We start from the raw sequence: 15,682 nt of genomic DNA, 5'->3' as shown, positions 1-15,682 counted from the left end.
ATTTTCATATCAACGATTATAATACTAAGGAAATAATTTTTTTCTTCATGAAAAAAATACCATTTTTACAACCCCAAATACTATTAGTTATGAGTTTCAGTTATTATATGAATTTAAATGCAACTTTATATGTAAAAATGACCAGTTCTGATTAAACGCAAAAAAATTTAGTTTGTCTCTGACAATTATTTCAATGGCTGCCACAAATTAATCATCATTAAGAAAGGAAATTTGAATGGACTCAAAAATTTATTTTAGAAAATATTTTATATTAATTATAGCTAGACGTGGTCTTTTCAGTCCACTTATGTTTTGTAACACAAAGAACATGTGTGACTGTCTTCAATATCTTGTCACAATGTGTGTATCAATTTGTTCCAAAAATTTTTAGGCAAATTATCTTGGCTAAATGAAAACTTATTTAAAGTAAGGATGTTTTTCTTTAATTTCATTTAAATGTGTTCCGTCTTGGCAAGGCATTCATCCTGTCATTATTTGCAAACTTGCCTTCCCTTGAGGAGGGTGAAGGTTGCCAAAAGGCTAGCAACCAATCCAGATCTCTGTGAAATGTGAAGTACCATCCTCCAGAAATTATCAAAAGACCATGGTGTTAGTGGGCTGCTCTGTATTTTTTTCTTTTTGCAGTTGTGGCGACTTGTTGAGCTCATGTCTGAAGCTCTACTTAAGTTGTTCTTGGACACATACATTTGGGGCATCGTGAAGCTTACATAAAAAATGAGCTTGGTGATTAGTTTTTTCTGCCCCCCAAAAAGCTGTTTTCTAAAGTGTCTAGTTTGCATTTCATTCAGCATTCTCTTTCTCTCTGTCTGTATTTCCCATTTTCTCACCTCCTTTTCTCCTTATTTCCTTTATTTATTTTACATACCAACCACAGATCCCCCTCTCATCCTTCCTCCCACTCCTCCCACCCCTTCACCTCCCCCCACTCCCCCATCCCTCCTCTAACAGGGTAAGTTCTCCTATAGGGGACAGCTAAGCCTGGTCCATTCAGTTGAGGCAGGACCAAGCCCCCCTGCTTTATTAGAGGTGAGCAAGATGTCGGAGCATAGGTAATAGGATCCAGAGAGCGAGCTCATGCACCAGGGATAGATCCTGATCACACTGTCAGGGGCCCCTCAGACAGATCCAGCTACATACAACTGTCTCCTGTATGCTGAGGGTCCAGTCCAGTCCCATGCAGGTTCCACAGCGCTCCGTCTAAAGTTTGTGAGTTCCTTTGAACTTGATTGGGTTGTCTCTGTAGATTTCCCCATCACAATCTTGACACACACACACCCACACCCCGACCCTTGCCCCTACTCATGTAATCCCTCTTCCCTCTCTTCAACTGGACTCCCAGAGCTCAGCCTGGTGTATGGTTGTGGATCTCTACATCTGCTTCCATTAGTTATTGGATGAAGGCTTTATGATGACAGTTAGGGTATTCATCAATCTGATTAGTAGGGTAGGCCAGTTCAGATACCCTCACCACTGTGGCTAGTAATCTAAGCTGAGGTTCATCCTTGTGGTGTCCTGGGAATTTCCCTAGTGCCAGGTTTCTCCCTTAACCCATAATGTCTCCCTCCCTCTATCAAGATATCTCCATTGCTTTCCCACTCCATCCTTCCCCCAGCTTAACCATCCAGTTTCCTCATGTTCTCATCCCCCATCCCCTACCTTCTATTGCCCCTCCCCCCATCCCCAGTTTACTCATTGGGATCTCCTCTGTTTCCCCTTCCCAAAGTGATCCATACATCCCTCTTAGGGTCCTCTTTTCCTTACTTCTCTGGAGCTTTGGGTTTTAGTCTGATCATCCTTTGCTTTACATCTAGTATCCACTTATGAGTGTGTACATACCATGTTTGTCTTTCTGAGTCTGGGTTATGTAACTCAGAATATTTTTAGTTCCATGCATTTGCTTGCAAATTTCATGATGTCATTGGTTTTTTTTTGTTTTGTTTTTTTGTTTTTTACAGCTGAGTAATACTCCATTGTGTTTATGTACCACATTTTTTTGTCCATTCTTTGGTTGAGGGGCATCTAGGTTGCTTCCAGGTTCTGACTATTATGTATAATGCTGCTATGAATATAGTTGAGCAAGTGTCCTTATGGTATGCTTGAGAATTCCTTGGGTATATGCCCAAGAGTGGTATCATTGGGTCTTGAGGTAGATTGAATAACAAATTTCTGAGAAACTCCCAAACTGGTTTCCAAATCGGCTGTACAAGTTGCACTCCCACCAACAGTGGAGGAGTGTTCCCCTTGTTCCACATCCTCTACGACATAAACTGTCTGTAGTGCTTTTAGTCTTAGCCATTCTGACTGGTATCTCAGGGTCATTTTGATTTGGATTTCCCTGATGACTAAGGATGTTGAGCAATTTCTTAAATGTCTTTCAGCCATTTGGGATTCTTCTGTTGCAAATTCTCTGTTTAGACCTGTAGCCATTTTTTTAATTGGATTGTTTATTATTTTGCTGTCTAGTTTCTTGATCTTTTTATATGTTTTGGAGATCAGCCCTCTGTCAGATGTGGGGTTGGTGAAGATCTTTTCCCATTCTGTAGGCTGTTGCTTTGCCTTATTTACTGTGTCCTTTGCCTTTCAGAAGCTTCTCAGTTTTAGGAGGTCCCATTTATTAATTGTTGCTCTCAGTGTCTATATTATTGGTGCTATATTTAGGAAGTGGTCTCCTGTGCCAATGCTTTCTAGACTACTTCCTACTTCTCTATCAGGTTTAGTGTAGCTGAATTTGTGTTTAGGTCTTTGATTCACTTATATTTGTGTTTTGTGCATTGTGATGAATATGGATCTATTTGCAATCTTATACATTTTGACATCCAGTTATGCCAGCACCATTTGTTGAAAATGCTTTCTTTTTTCCTTTGTACAGTTTTGGCTTCTTTGTCAAAAATCAGGTATTCATAGGTGTGTGGATTAATGTCAGGATCATCAATTCAATTCCATTGGTCCACATGTCAGTTTTAATGCTAATACCAAGCTGTTTTCATTACTAGAGCTCTATAGTAGAGCTTGAAGTCAGGGATGGCGATAATTCCAGAAGTTGTTTTATTGTAAAAGATTATTTTCGATATCCTAGGTTTTCTGTTTTTCCATATGAAGTTGAGTATTGTTCTTTCAAGGTCTGTGAAGAATTGTGTTGACATTTCATTGAATCAGTAGATTGCTTTTGGTAAGATTGACATTTTTATTATGTTGATTCTACCTATCCATGAGCATGGGAGATCTTTCCATTTTCTGATATCTTCTTCCATTTATTTTCTCAAGGACTTAAAGTTCTTGTCATACAAGTCTTTCACTTGTTTGGTTAGAGCTACCTGCTGTGGATATTGCTCTGTATAAATAAAATGCTGATTGGCCAGTAGCCAGACAGGAAGTATAAATGAGACAAACAGAGAAGAAAATTCTGAAAACAGGAAGGCTGAGTCAGGAGACGCTGCCAGCTGCCACCATGACAACCAACATGTAAAGATACCTGTAAGCCACAAGCCATGTGGCAACTTATAGACTAATAGAAATGGGTTAATTTAAGATAAAAGAACTAGATAGCAGCCGGGCGGTGGTGGCGCACGCCTTTAATCCCAGCACTCGGGAGGCAGAGGCAGGCGGATCTCTGTGAGTTCGAGGCCAGCCTGGGCTACCAAGTGAGATCCAGGAAAGGCGCAAAGCTACACAAGAGAAACCCTGTCTCGGAAAACCAAAAAAAAAAAAAAAAAAAAAAAAAAAAAAAAAGAACTAGATAGCAAAAAGCCTGCCACAGCCATACAATTTGTAAACAATATAAGTCTCTGTGTGTTTACTCGGTTGAGGCTGAGTGACTCCAGAACTGGTGGATGAGAGAGATTTGTCCTGACTGTGGGCCAGGCAGGACTGGAGAAAACTTCAGCTACAGTTACCCCAAAGTATGTTATATTATTTGTAGTATTGTAAAGGTTGATGTTTCTCTAATTTCTTTCTTAGCCCATTTATCATTTGTGGTATATAGGAGGGCTACTGATTTTATTTTTTTTTTAGTTAATCTTGTATCTTGCCACATTACTGAAGGTTTTTTATCAGTTGTAGGAGTTCCCTGGTAGAATTTTGGGGGTCACTTATATAGGCTATCCTATCATCTGCAAATAGCAAAAGTTTGAGTTCTTCCTCTCCAATTTATATCTCCTTGACCTCCTTTTGTTGTCTTATTGCTCTAGCTAGAACTTTGAGTACTATATTGAATAGATATGGGAAGAGTGGACAGCCTTGTCTTGTTCCTGATCTTAGTGGAATCACTTTATCTCCAGTTAATTTGATGTTGGCTGTTGGATTTTTGTAAATTGCCTTCATTATGTTTATGTATGTTCCTTGTATTCCTGATCTCTCCAAGACCTTTATCATGAAGGGGTGTTGGATTTTGTTAAAAGCTTTTTCAGCATCTAATGAGCTAATCATGTGCTTTTTTTTCTTTCAGTTTGTTTTTATGATGGATTACTTTGACAGATTCTCCTATGTTAAACCATTCCTGCTTCTCTGGGATGAAACCTACTTGATCATGATGGATGATATTTTTTTATGTGTTCTTGGACTTGGTTTGCCAGTATTTTATTGAATATTTTTGCCATCAATGTTCATGAGGGAGATTGGCCTGTAATTCTCTTTATTTGTTGCATCTCTATGTGGTTTGGTTATCAGTCTAACTGTAGCCTCATAGAAAGAGTTTGGCATTGTTCCTTCTGTTTCTATTGTGTGGAACAATTTGAGGCATATTGGCATTAATTCTTTGAAATCCTGGTAGAATTCTGCACTGAAACCATCTGGCCCTGGACTTTTTTTGGTTGGGAGACTTTTAATGACTGCTTCTATTTCCTTAGGGGTTATTGGTCAATTTAAATACTTTATCTAGTCTTGATTTAACTTAGGTATGTGGTACCTATTCAGAAGGTTGTATATTCTTTTTAATTTTCCAATTTTGTGTAGTACAGGATTTTTGAAGTATGACCTGACAAGTCTCTGGATTTTCTCATTGTCAAATTGTTATGTCTATCTTTTCATTTCTGATTTTATTAATTTTGATATTCTCTCTCTGCCTTTTAGTTAGTTTGAATAAGGATTTGTCTATCTTGCTGATTTTCTCAAAAAACCACCTCTTTGTTTCATTGACTCTTTGTAGTATCATCTTTGTTCCTATTTTATGATTTCAGCCCTCAATTTGATTATTTCTTGCTGTCTACTCCTCCTGTGAGAGTTTGCTTCTTTTTCTTCTAGAGCTTTCAGGTATGCTGTTAAGTTGCTAGTGTGAGAATTCTCCAACTTCTTTATGTAGACATTTAGCACTATGTGGTAGGTATTGCTTAAATCTGGTTTTATCATGGAATATTTTGTTTACTCCATCTACAGCAATTGCGAGTTTTGCTAGGTATAATAGTCTGGGCTGGCATCCATGTTCTCTCAGTGTCTGCATAAAAATCTCTCCAGGACCTTCTGGCTTTCAGAGTCTCCATTGAAAAATCAGGTGTTATTCTGATGGGTCTGCCTTTATATGTTACTTGGCCTTTTTCCTTTGCAACTCTTAATATTATTTTCTATGTTTAGTCATTTGATTAATATGTGGCAAGGGGACTTCTTTTTTGGGTTCAGTCTATTTGGTGTTCTGTAACCTTGTATCTTCATAGGCATTTCATTCTTTAGGTTTGGAAAGTTTTCTTCTATGATGTTGTTGAGTATATTTTCTGTGCCTTTGAGTTGGTATTCTTCTTCATCTATCCCTATTATTCTTAGGTTTGGCCTTTTCATGGTGTGCCAGATTTCGTGGACATTTTGTGTTATGACATTTTTGGCTTTAGTATTTTCTTTGACTGTTGAATCTATTTCTTTTATTGTGTCCTCCATTCCAGAAATTTTCTCTTCCATGTCTTATAGTCTGTTAGTTATGCTTGCATCTGTAGTTCCTGTTCATTTACTCATATTTTCTATTTTCATAATTTCCTCAGTCTGCATCTTCTTCATTGTTTCTATTTCAATTTTCAGGTCTTGAACTGTTTCCTTCACCTATTTAAATTGCTTTTTCTTGGTTTTTCTTGGCTTTCTTTAAGGGATTTATTGATCCTTTTAATTTTGTCTTTTTCTCAATTTCTTTAAGGGAATTTTGTATTTCCTCTTTAGAGACCTCTGTCATTTTCTTAAAGTCAATTTTAAGATTCTTTTCCTCTGCTTATTCTGTGTTGGGGTACTCAGGTTTTGCTGATATAGAATCACTAGATTCTTGTGGGTTTCGGGGGTGGATTGGACCTTGCAGGTTACAGGGTCTGGTGTGTGTGTGTGTGGGGGGGTGCTTGTCAGGCCTGCTTGCAGAAGTCCTGCCTGCTGGCCTGCAACTGGGGCTGCAATGGGTGTTGTATGGGGGCACTGGTTATGCTCCTGGGCCTAAAGCCTAGAGGCTGGGGTGAATGGCTAGGAGAACAATGACTCATCTTTTGGTCCAATTGGAATTGGCAGAGTCTGTGTCTCAGGGAATAGCTGTGATCTAGGAGGATGGGTGGGTTTGGCAGATGGATTTTGGCTTTCAGATTACAAGGTCCAGTAGGGGATGGTGGGATCCCTTCTGGCCTGCAACTCATTGTGCCATGGGCCTAAAGCCTAGAGTCTGGGGTGAACAGCTAGGAGAACAAATAAACACCTCGTGGTCCAGTCTGAGCTAGTGGAGTCTTATACTCTGTAATGTCTTAAAGTCCCTGAAAATGTAGTTATGTTCCCAGCATACTCATGGTACTGTGGAACATTAACCACAGAAGCATTCATTTTTTTGTGCTGCTCCTTTCTGAGTTTCTCTCTCAGAAACAAAGACTGGAATTCTCAACACCCAGGGCTCTGTAGATTCACTGTAAATCTCTCTTTACCATCCAGGGATCTTTGTTCTGCTTCACAGATGAGCAGGACTGACTGAGCAATGAGACCTGGAAGGTTGCAGGGCCACCGGACTGGCAGTTCCTGCTACTGGACTTGTGACTGGTGATTTTTCCAGGACGTTCAGGGCCATGACTGTGACTCCAAGAAGTTTTCAGGTCCCCAATACACGCCAGACAATCCTTACCTGGCTCCACGAATCTAACAGGGAACAGTCCCTTTGCTTGTTTTTAATGTTTTTCCCCAAAATTAAGTTTATACGTTGTGTGTGTGTATGTTTACACACATGCATGTACAAGTATTCACTTACACACATGCATGCCACGGTGCACATATGGAGGTCATAGGAAAGCTTGAAGAAGTCAGTTAGAACATGTTAGTCCTGGGGAGGGGAGTGAGGTGGTCAGGCTTTGTAGCAAGTGCCTTTACTCATTGAGCTACATCACTATCTCACCAGCTCCTTCTTCCAATAAATAAATAAATAAAACTTTATAGGTGGTTGTAAAATATTTATCAAGTACAGAATTCTAGAGAAGGCCTTGTGGATGATACAAAATGGGTAAAATAATTGCTCTTTAAATTTTAATCAAATTTTGTGATCCAATTGGACTCAGAAATTTAATTCAATGAGGATAATGACAGACACTTTCAAATTGCAGAGGCAGATTTTTAGTCTATCAGTGCAGATGCTGAGAGTGTGTGACCCACAATAGTGACTATGTGTTTCTCAGAGAAAAAAAAAAATTCCTCATGAGCCTTCATAGTTAAGATTAAGGTGCAAATGATTATTTCATGTAGCAATGGTGGGAAAGGAAATATTAGGCATAATGCACAATAGACTTACCTTTGAAACATCTCATACCTTATCTTCCACTAAATTGACAAATGTATGAAATGTTTCTATCATTCATCACCATGAAACAGCAAATTAATTATGTAGGGCTACAAAATGAACATTCTTTGATATGTAGTTAGAAAATAAATATACTGCTCAAGGGGTGTTCTCTTAGGATTTTAGGTTATGGAATTATGTGAACTCCTTTTCCTGTTATTCAAAGTTTCTGTAAAAAAGCATATGTCTGTAAGAGTTAAAATGCTAGAATTCCCTGAAATCAAAATCAGGGGTTTTCCCACATTAAGAATCTATAGATAAGTCCCAGAGTCACATATTATGTCAGATATTCATCTATGCATACATGTATTTATGAGCTCATTTATTCATATAGCCCTTTCTGAACAACTACCAAGTTGTTAGTCAACCAGATTATGTTAATACCATGGGATTTTAGCTCTGAGGACCCTACCAACTAATGAGGGAAAATAACATGTTTTTATACACAAACACTGAGATTTATTAAGTGTAACATTTACATACCCCTTTAAGCCCTGGCACATGTTTTCAGTTTCTAAGTCTCACAATTCTCATCCAAGTGAAGGCATTGATGGTAGATTTTGATTTAACACAGAGATGGAGAACGTCAGTGCTGGATAGATTTTAGCCTACTCCTTTGTCTTCATTATGAGTGTATGGTTAGTTGTTCTGCATGCAAGGAACTGTGCCGAAGGGCTCTGACTGGATTATTTCATTAAACCTTCACAATCACAGACTAGTGGGGAGCGCATTGGAAATAGCTCACATTTTACGGATGTGGAAATTAGACTGTAGAGATGCAAAATACAGGAACTCAAGGTCATGCAGCCAGTTAACACTGGAGTCTCACTTCTCTTCCAAATGACTCTAGGGCCTAAGCTGCCAACTGCTGGGCTCTTTTCTCCCTCTCCTGGAACCGCTCCTCTGCTAGCTATTTTCAACAGGACATTTATCACTCTAAATTTCATTGACTGAAACTCAATGACCTGCGGCAAACATCATTCTAAGGAACAATATTTGCACAATTTTCATATCTTAATGCAGCAACTTGAGCTTCCATTGAGATTTAAATCCCTAATGAAATTTCCTTGTCAAAATTCTTGCTGAAGAATTGTTTAATTTGCAGCTCATGATCCCTTCAGAGTGGCTTCGTGCTCAGGAAATAAGTGTTCCTCCAATACCCTCCATGCTTACCCTCTCCATCCTTTCTCTCAATCTACTTCTGTTTCCTCCTTTCTTTCAACTTGATCCTTGCATCTGTTGACCAAAATCCCATGATGGGGTTTGAATCCCCTCTTCTTTTTTCTCCCCTAGGTGATGCGGAGTTGGTCAGAAGTGAGTACCCTTGACTGTATATTTTGAACAATCACATTACTTTGCATGTACTTGGGAAAATGAGGCAAAGATATCACCAGGGGAGCTACAGTGGCTGCTATGATAAGTATCTGGGTCCTAAAATGTGCTAAAAAGAACCTATATGATAAATTCACACTGAGCTCATATGCACATAATAAACTAATAAAGTGTTTGGAAGTCTGATTTAAAACAAGACCTAATATAGGCAGCTGCTTTTCTTAATGGAGTTACTGTCACATCACTAGGGGTTTATTCCAAGGCAGGATGGTGGTAAGAGGAATGAACTTTTGTTAGGATCAGAGGAAGTGACTTTATGTGAAGAATCCAGAACTAGTATATGTAGCCTCTTAGATCATGTATGTCATCCCCTGTCTCCTGCTGCTTTAAGCCTTCCCATGGATAACAGCCATCAACTTTCTGAACCTTCTTAAACATTTCTAATGAAGTTGTTATTATTCTCTACAAACAGTGGGTTAGACTATAGATTTTCTACCTCTATTTCTTCTTTTGATCACCTTTAGCTGCTGATGTAGAATATCATCCTCAGTCTTGAAGTGAGAAGGAACTAAAGAGTCATGAGCTGGCTATGGTTTGAGAAGATATGCATATGCCACCCAGATTCTCACTAGGACCTTGTAGAATGAGACTGATCCATGGACTAGATTCCCAGCAGAATCAGAGGAAGGAGGTGAGGGGTTAGAGAAGATGCCATTTTGAAGTTAGGGACCTTATCACTTCAAAGTCATTCTAAACGCCTTGTGCCTTTTCTCTTCCCACTATCTAATGCCCAGTGTTTGCATGGCCAAGTCAGCAGATAACAAATCTGCAAGCCTGAGATTTGGCCAGCGTATGACCCACCTTAAACTCCTGAGTTATGCAATGTCTATGATAACAGCATAGAAAACAATATTCATCTCTGGTCCATATTATTACCAGATTTGGGAACTCCTACTTAGTATGTCATATGCTACTAAGGAAACTGAGTTCCCTGTTCAAGGCACTAAATTTTATTAAAAATATAATTTAAAATTGACTCAGAAGGAATTTATAACAATTTTATTACCTTAAAAGAAAAATTATAGGACATTTATAAATCTTAGCAGGTTCCAGAGGAGTAAGATGAAGACAGGGGAGAGAGAAACCATGCCAATTTTAAACATCTGCATGATGGAAGAGGAGAGAAGAAATAGCTTCATAGAAAAAGAGTGAGAAAGCCCCAAGTGTCCAAGACATCATGTCTATGCTATGGAGGATATATAAAAGAAAGTAATTGGAATAAAGAAAAAGGTACCTTAAGATTTAAAAGGGAAAGTTAAGACTGACAAAAATATGTACACCCGAGCATAGCTAGTTCCACAAAGTATAAAATGTAGGGTTTCTGGGAAGGAAAAGTACAATTATCTGATTAAAGTGTTAATTATTCCTCCCATCATTTTAGCATGGCTTTAGGTGAATCAGCCTTCCCGAGTTGTGGTTTCTTGCTCTTTGACCAGGTGATTGATAGTCCAGCTAGATTAACCCTTAGGTTTTGGGTAGCTTGGGCTGTGATATCTCCAACTAGTCCAGATACAGAGCTTAGAGTGTCTATTGTTTTGAACAGAGGAAGTAGATTTCCCTTAATAGGCAACAAGGCCTTAGTCAAGACTATTGTAACATTTTCCTTCTTGAACAAGTAACCCCCAAACCATTTATGAGTTGGCCTAAAATTAGATAATTGGTACAACCTTTTTCACCCTGAAAATCTAAAGATTCAACTCTAAAGCTGTTCACACAAAGGGATTGTTGTCTTGACTAGAGTTATTGTGCCTCCCCCCCGCCCCCAACATGTATAGCTTCCAAGTAAGGGTGCTCATTTAGTAGGAGATAAGAAACCAGGCTGGCCTCAAACTCGTGATCCTCCTGCCTCTGCCTCCTTCAGCAAATCCTACCTGTGTGTGCCACCACAACCAGCAATCCACAAAGATACCCCCACAATAGACTGCTGGCAATGGTCGAGAGACAGCCAGAACTGACCTACTCTGGTTATGGGATGGCCAAACACCCTAATTGTCATGCTAGAAACCCCATCCAACGACTGAGGGATATGGATGCAGAGATCCACAGCTAGGCCCCGGGTGGAGCTCCGGGAGTCTAATTAGCGAGAAAGAGGAGGGTTTATATAAGCGAGAATTGTTGAAACCAAGGTTGGATAAAGCACAGGGACAAATAGCCAAACGAATGGAAACACATGAACTATGAACCAAAGGCTGAGGGGCCCCCTCTGAATGGGTGAGACAGTTGATTGGCTTGATCTGCTTGGGAGGTATCCAGGCAGTGGGACCAGGTCCTGTGCTCATTGCATGAGTTGGCTGTTTAAAACCTAGGGCTTATGCAGGATCGCTAGGCTCAGCCTGGGAGGAGGGGACTGGACCTGCCTGGACTGAGTCTACCAGGTTGATCTCAGTCCTTGGGGGAGGCTTTGCCCTGGAGGAGGTGGGAATGGGGGGTAGGCTAGGGGGAAGGGGAGGGGGCAGGAGGGGGGAGAACAAGGGAATCCGTGGCTGATATGTAGAACTGAATTGTATTGTAAAATAAAATAAAATAAAAACAAACAAAAAGAAACCACAGCTCCCTTCTGACGTTGGAAGGTGAAGAAATGAGGACATTCCTGAATGCTGCTTTCTGGTTCTCTGCCCAGTGCTACCTATCAGGAGATGTATATCTCCTGAGCTGATCAATATGTGTGAATATTATCTTATTCTGAGGTATTTAGACTTGAACCCAGGCTTTCTAGGAGAGCACCTATAAGATGCCAGGAGCCTAATCTGAATTCAGTTTTGGGGAGGTTATATTTTCCATCATTACTCCCAAGCTGACCCTGTATCCTTCAGCTTCCTAACAATTTTCACTTCAAGGATGCAAAAGGAAATCCACCCTGCATGTAGGTTGCTAGTCCAAAAGAGTACAGGGCAAAAAATAACCAGTGACCAAGATCCTACTTCCAAACGATCCTTGGGGACAGTGGGTCCGCAAAGCACTGTGCCCTTTCTTGTGTGCCAGGAAGACCATGAGATAGTCACTTTCCAGGATGCAAGCCACAAGGTTCAAGCATGGTGTGCTTCTCTGGTGGACATAGTTAAAAGAAGAGAGAAGAACATTTGAAAAGAGCCTGGAAGATTCAATTTTGGAACAGAGAGCCTGGACAAGAGTTTTATATACAAACTCAGTGTGTGCTTTTAAACATACTAGAAGTTATCTCCAGAGGAACTATGCTCTGTATTTCTGGTCTTAACAGTCAGGCATTGTACATAGAAATATATGTACTATGTGTCCAGTATTTCACAGGAGAAAACAATAAGAGTTGTTTGAATTGGGAACAATGTAGTATTGCTTGCAGTCCCATGATTATAAGCTCTTTTCAGTATGGTCTTGACAAATTATAGTGCAACTGAGCTATGGTTTCTGAATTTTTAAAATTATCTCCTGCTTGTTAAAAGAAGGTGACATCTCTTGATGCTGAGAATACTGTCCTTGTTCATGATAAGAAGTGGCATTCAATCCGTAGCCAAAATAATACATGACTGTATTCATTCATTCATTCATTCATTCATTCATTTGTTTATTCATTCCTTAAGTAATGAAGCACGCACGATACACACTATAAACAAATCCTTTTGTTTTCATGTACACAAGTGGCTATGGCCAAATACCACAAACCTGGTGACTTACTATCAGGAGCAATTTGTTTCTCACTTTTCTGGGTACTAGGACATCTCAAAATCAAGATACTGCAGATTCAGCATCAGATATCTTATGTAGTAAATAGTGCCTCATGAGTCTAGAGCCTCATTCTAAGGATGCAAATCTCACAATGAGCTGATCTTTCACTAAAGTCCCCTATTCTTTTATTTATTTATTTATTTATTTATTTATTACACTCATGATATTAATGACATTTGTGGTATTCATAGATTACATTCGCAGTATTCATTCAAATATATATATATATATATATATATATATATATTTAATTTTAAATGTCGAATGTCATTTCTTGAAGGGGGTAGGAGGTCTTAAATATAGGCTTACAGCACAATGGGAGGACCCTGGAAGGCAGAAGTTCACTACTGATGTTTTACAATCTTGCATCTAAGCTATTAACGCCCATTATTCAGGATACACAAACAAGGAACTTCCCTTAAGCATTCAGGAGGGTGGAACCTGGCAGGGAATTAGCATTGGGAGGATATCAAGGTCAAGGTCTGCAAGCAAGGCCACAGTTACCCAAAACTGGGGCCAGGACCCTGCAGGTCCCCTTTTATTAAAAAAAATGAGCTTCTGTTGTTTTTTTTTTTTATATCTTTATTGATTTTTGTTTGTTTGTTTGTTTTTTGAGACAGGGTTTCTCTGTGTACCTTTCGCTCTCTAGCCCAGGGTGGCCTCGAACTCACAGAGATCCGCCTGCCTCTGCCTCCCGAGTGCTGGGATTAAAGGCGTGCGCCACCACTGCCTGGCTTAAAGTCCCCTATTCTTAATGCTACTGATTTAGAGGTTAGGTTTCAGGATAGGAATTTGGTGACGACACCACACTTACCATCAGTAAGCTCAGACTAGTACATATTAACTAACCTCAAGAATCTCTAATTTCATGGAGGATATTGTTGGAAAAATACAAAACCAAATAATAATAAAAGTACACAAAAGGGCATGGCGGTTTCAGGAATGAATGTGAAAGTGAAGGAAGCATGGAGAGTCCAATAAGATGGAGGGAGCAATCTCAGGAAAGGCTGCCAGGGAGAACTGAGAAGGCCTTCCATAGAGCAGACATGTACTGCCGCATGGGCTTCACAACACTCTAACTTTTATGGGCACCACTCACACCAGAGGGTGCATAATATAGTCAGAAGAAAGAAATTTCCACAAAGAAATGTAGCAAAGGCAGATTTTTAAAGCATAAACCAATCATCATTGGACTCTGAGCCATTAAACCATATGATTAGTGGTTGAAATTTAGAAATACTAAAGAACTCTGTATTGTTTTACGCTAAAGTAGCCAGTGGTGTTCTAGGGCCCCATTCCACTCATACTCTATGACTTTAAAGAGAATTCTCAGCGATGTTGATGTCTCTGCATAGCACACCCATAGCTAGAGTGGGAGAAAGCTAGGAGTTGCATTATTTATCGCTCCTTGTTCTGCCAATTATCCAAGCCAGGTCTGATCAGGGTCTACTTTCCAAATACCTGGTTCCCATGCTCCAGTTAGAGGGATTTTATCAGAGTTCCCTCCTAGTATTCAGACAGGTAGTTTAATATGAATTGGCTCCAGTCCTCAACACAGTTTAGTTGTTTCTTAATTAAAAAATTTTAATTAAAATATATCAATGCCCCCTTCCCATTCCTCCCTCCAATCCTTTCTATATATCCTCTTCCTTTATTTCCTTCCCCCTTTCAAATACATGACCTCTTTTTCTTTGATTATTATTGTTACATTATGTTTCTTCTCTCTCTCTCTCTCTCTCTCTCTCTCTCTCTCTCTCTCTCTCTCTCTCTCTCTCTCTCTGTTGATATATTATGCACCCCACTAAACTTATGGGGTCAGAGAACAGAACAGCCACTAGAGATCAGAGAGTGATTGCTCATGCCTTTAATCCTATCATTCAGGAGGCAGAGATCCATCTGGATTTCTGTGAGTTCAAGGCCACACTGGTCACAGAGCCAGGTGTGGTGGCACATACCTTTAATCCCAGCACTTGAGATCTTGGGAAAGACACTCACCTTTAATCCCAGGAAGTTATATGACAGGACAGAGAGAGGTATATAAATCGTGAGAACCAGGAATTAGAGCCTTTTGAGCAGTTCAGCCAAGATTCCTTCTGGGTGAGGAATCAGAAGATGAGGAAACAGGATCAGCTGAGGAGTTGGCGAGATGAGGTTGGCTGTGGCTTGTTTTGTTTCTCTGATCTTTCAGACTTCACCCCAATGTCTGGCTTCCAGGTTTTTTTTTATTTTTTATAAGACTGTTTAGAAATTCCTCTCTCTCTCTCTCTCTCTCTCTCTCTCTCTCTCTCTCTCTCTCTCTCTGTGTGTGTGTGTGTGTGTGTGTGTGTGTGTGTGTGTGTATACAAATACATAAACACAACAGGCTAAGTTTTCTTCAGGGTGTTTCTTTAAGTATATGATTTCAGGTCTGACTACTTGGTGTAGTATAACCAATTAGGGAACTCATCCTTGGAGAAGATTAATTCTCCCTTTCTGACCAGTCATTAGTTGCTTGTAGTTCTTTTTCTAGGGGTTGGACTCCTTGAGATTTCCTCTTTCCATGTTGTCCTGTATGTTAGCGTTGCCATTGTTGACCTCTTGCTAGGCAGCCCTACTGTTGAGGTATCATGGGTAAAGCAGACATTTTGATCCTCTGACTGCTAGATCTTTCAGCCCCCTCTTCCTCAGTGTTATAAAAGCCTTAGGCACAGAAATTCTGTTGTAGGTGGAGTTATTCAGGCTGTGTAACCCAATTGATCTCTGTATTTTGACCAATCATGGTTTTCTAGGATAGGTACTATCTGTTGGAAAAAGAAGCTG

The 15,682-nt window shown here is 39.7% G+C and overlaps 1 protein-coding gene across 10 annotated transcripts in view; it reads left to right on the top strand.

The window, feature by feature from the left end:
• Positions 1 to 15,682, top strand: part of Nrg3 (neuregulin 3) — a 1,054,015-nt gene that overhangs the window by 818,816 nt on the left and 219,517 nt on the right. The window lies entirely within an intron of this gene.

Source organism: Peromyscus maniculatus, chromosome 9 (assembly GCF_049852395.1).
Source record: "Peromyscus maniculatus bairdii isolate BWxNUB_F1_BW_parent chromosome 9, HU_Pman_BW_mat_3.1, whole genome shotgun sequence".
Classification (NCBI taxonomy): domain Eukaryota; kingdom Metazoa; phylum Chordata; class Mammalia; order Rodentia; family Cricetidae; genus Peromyscus; species Peromyscus maniculatus.
The sequence above is the reverse complement of the archived record's forward strand: the minus strand, read 5'-3'. Positions and strand labels throughout refer to the sequence as shown.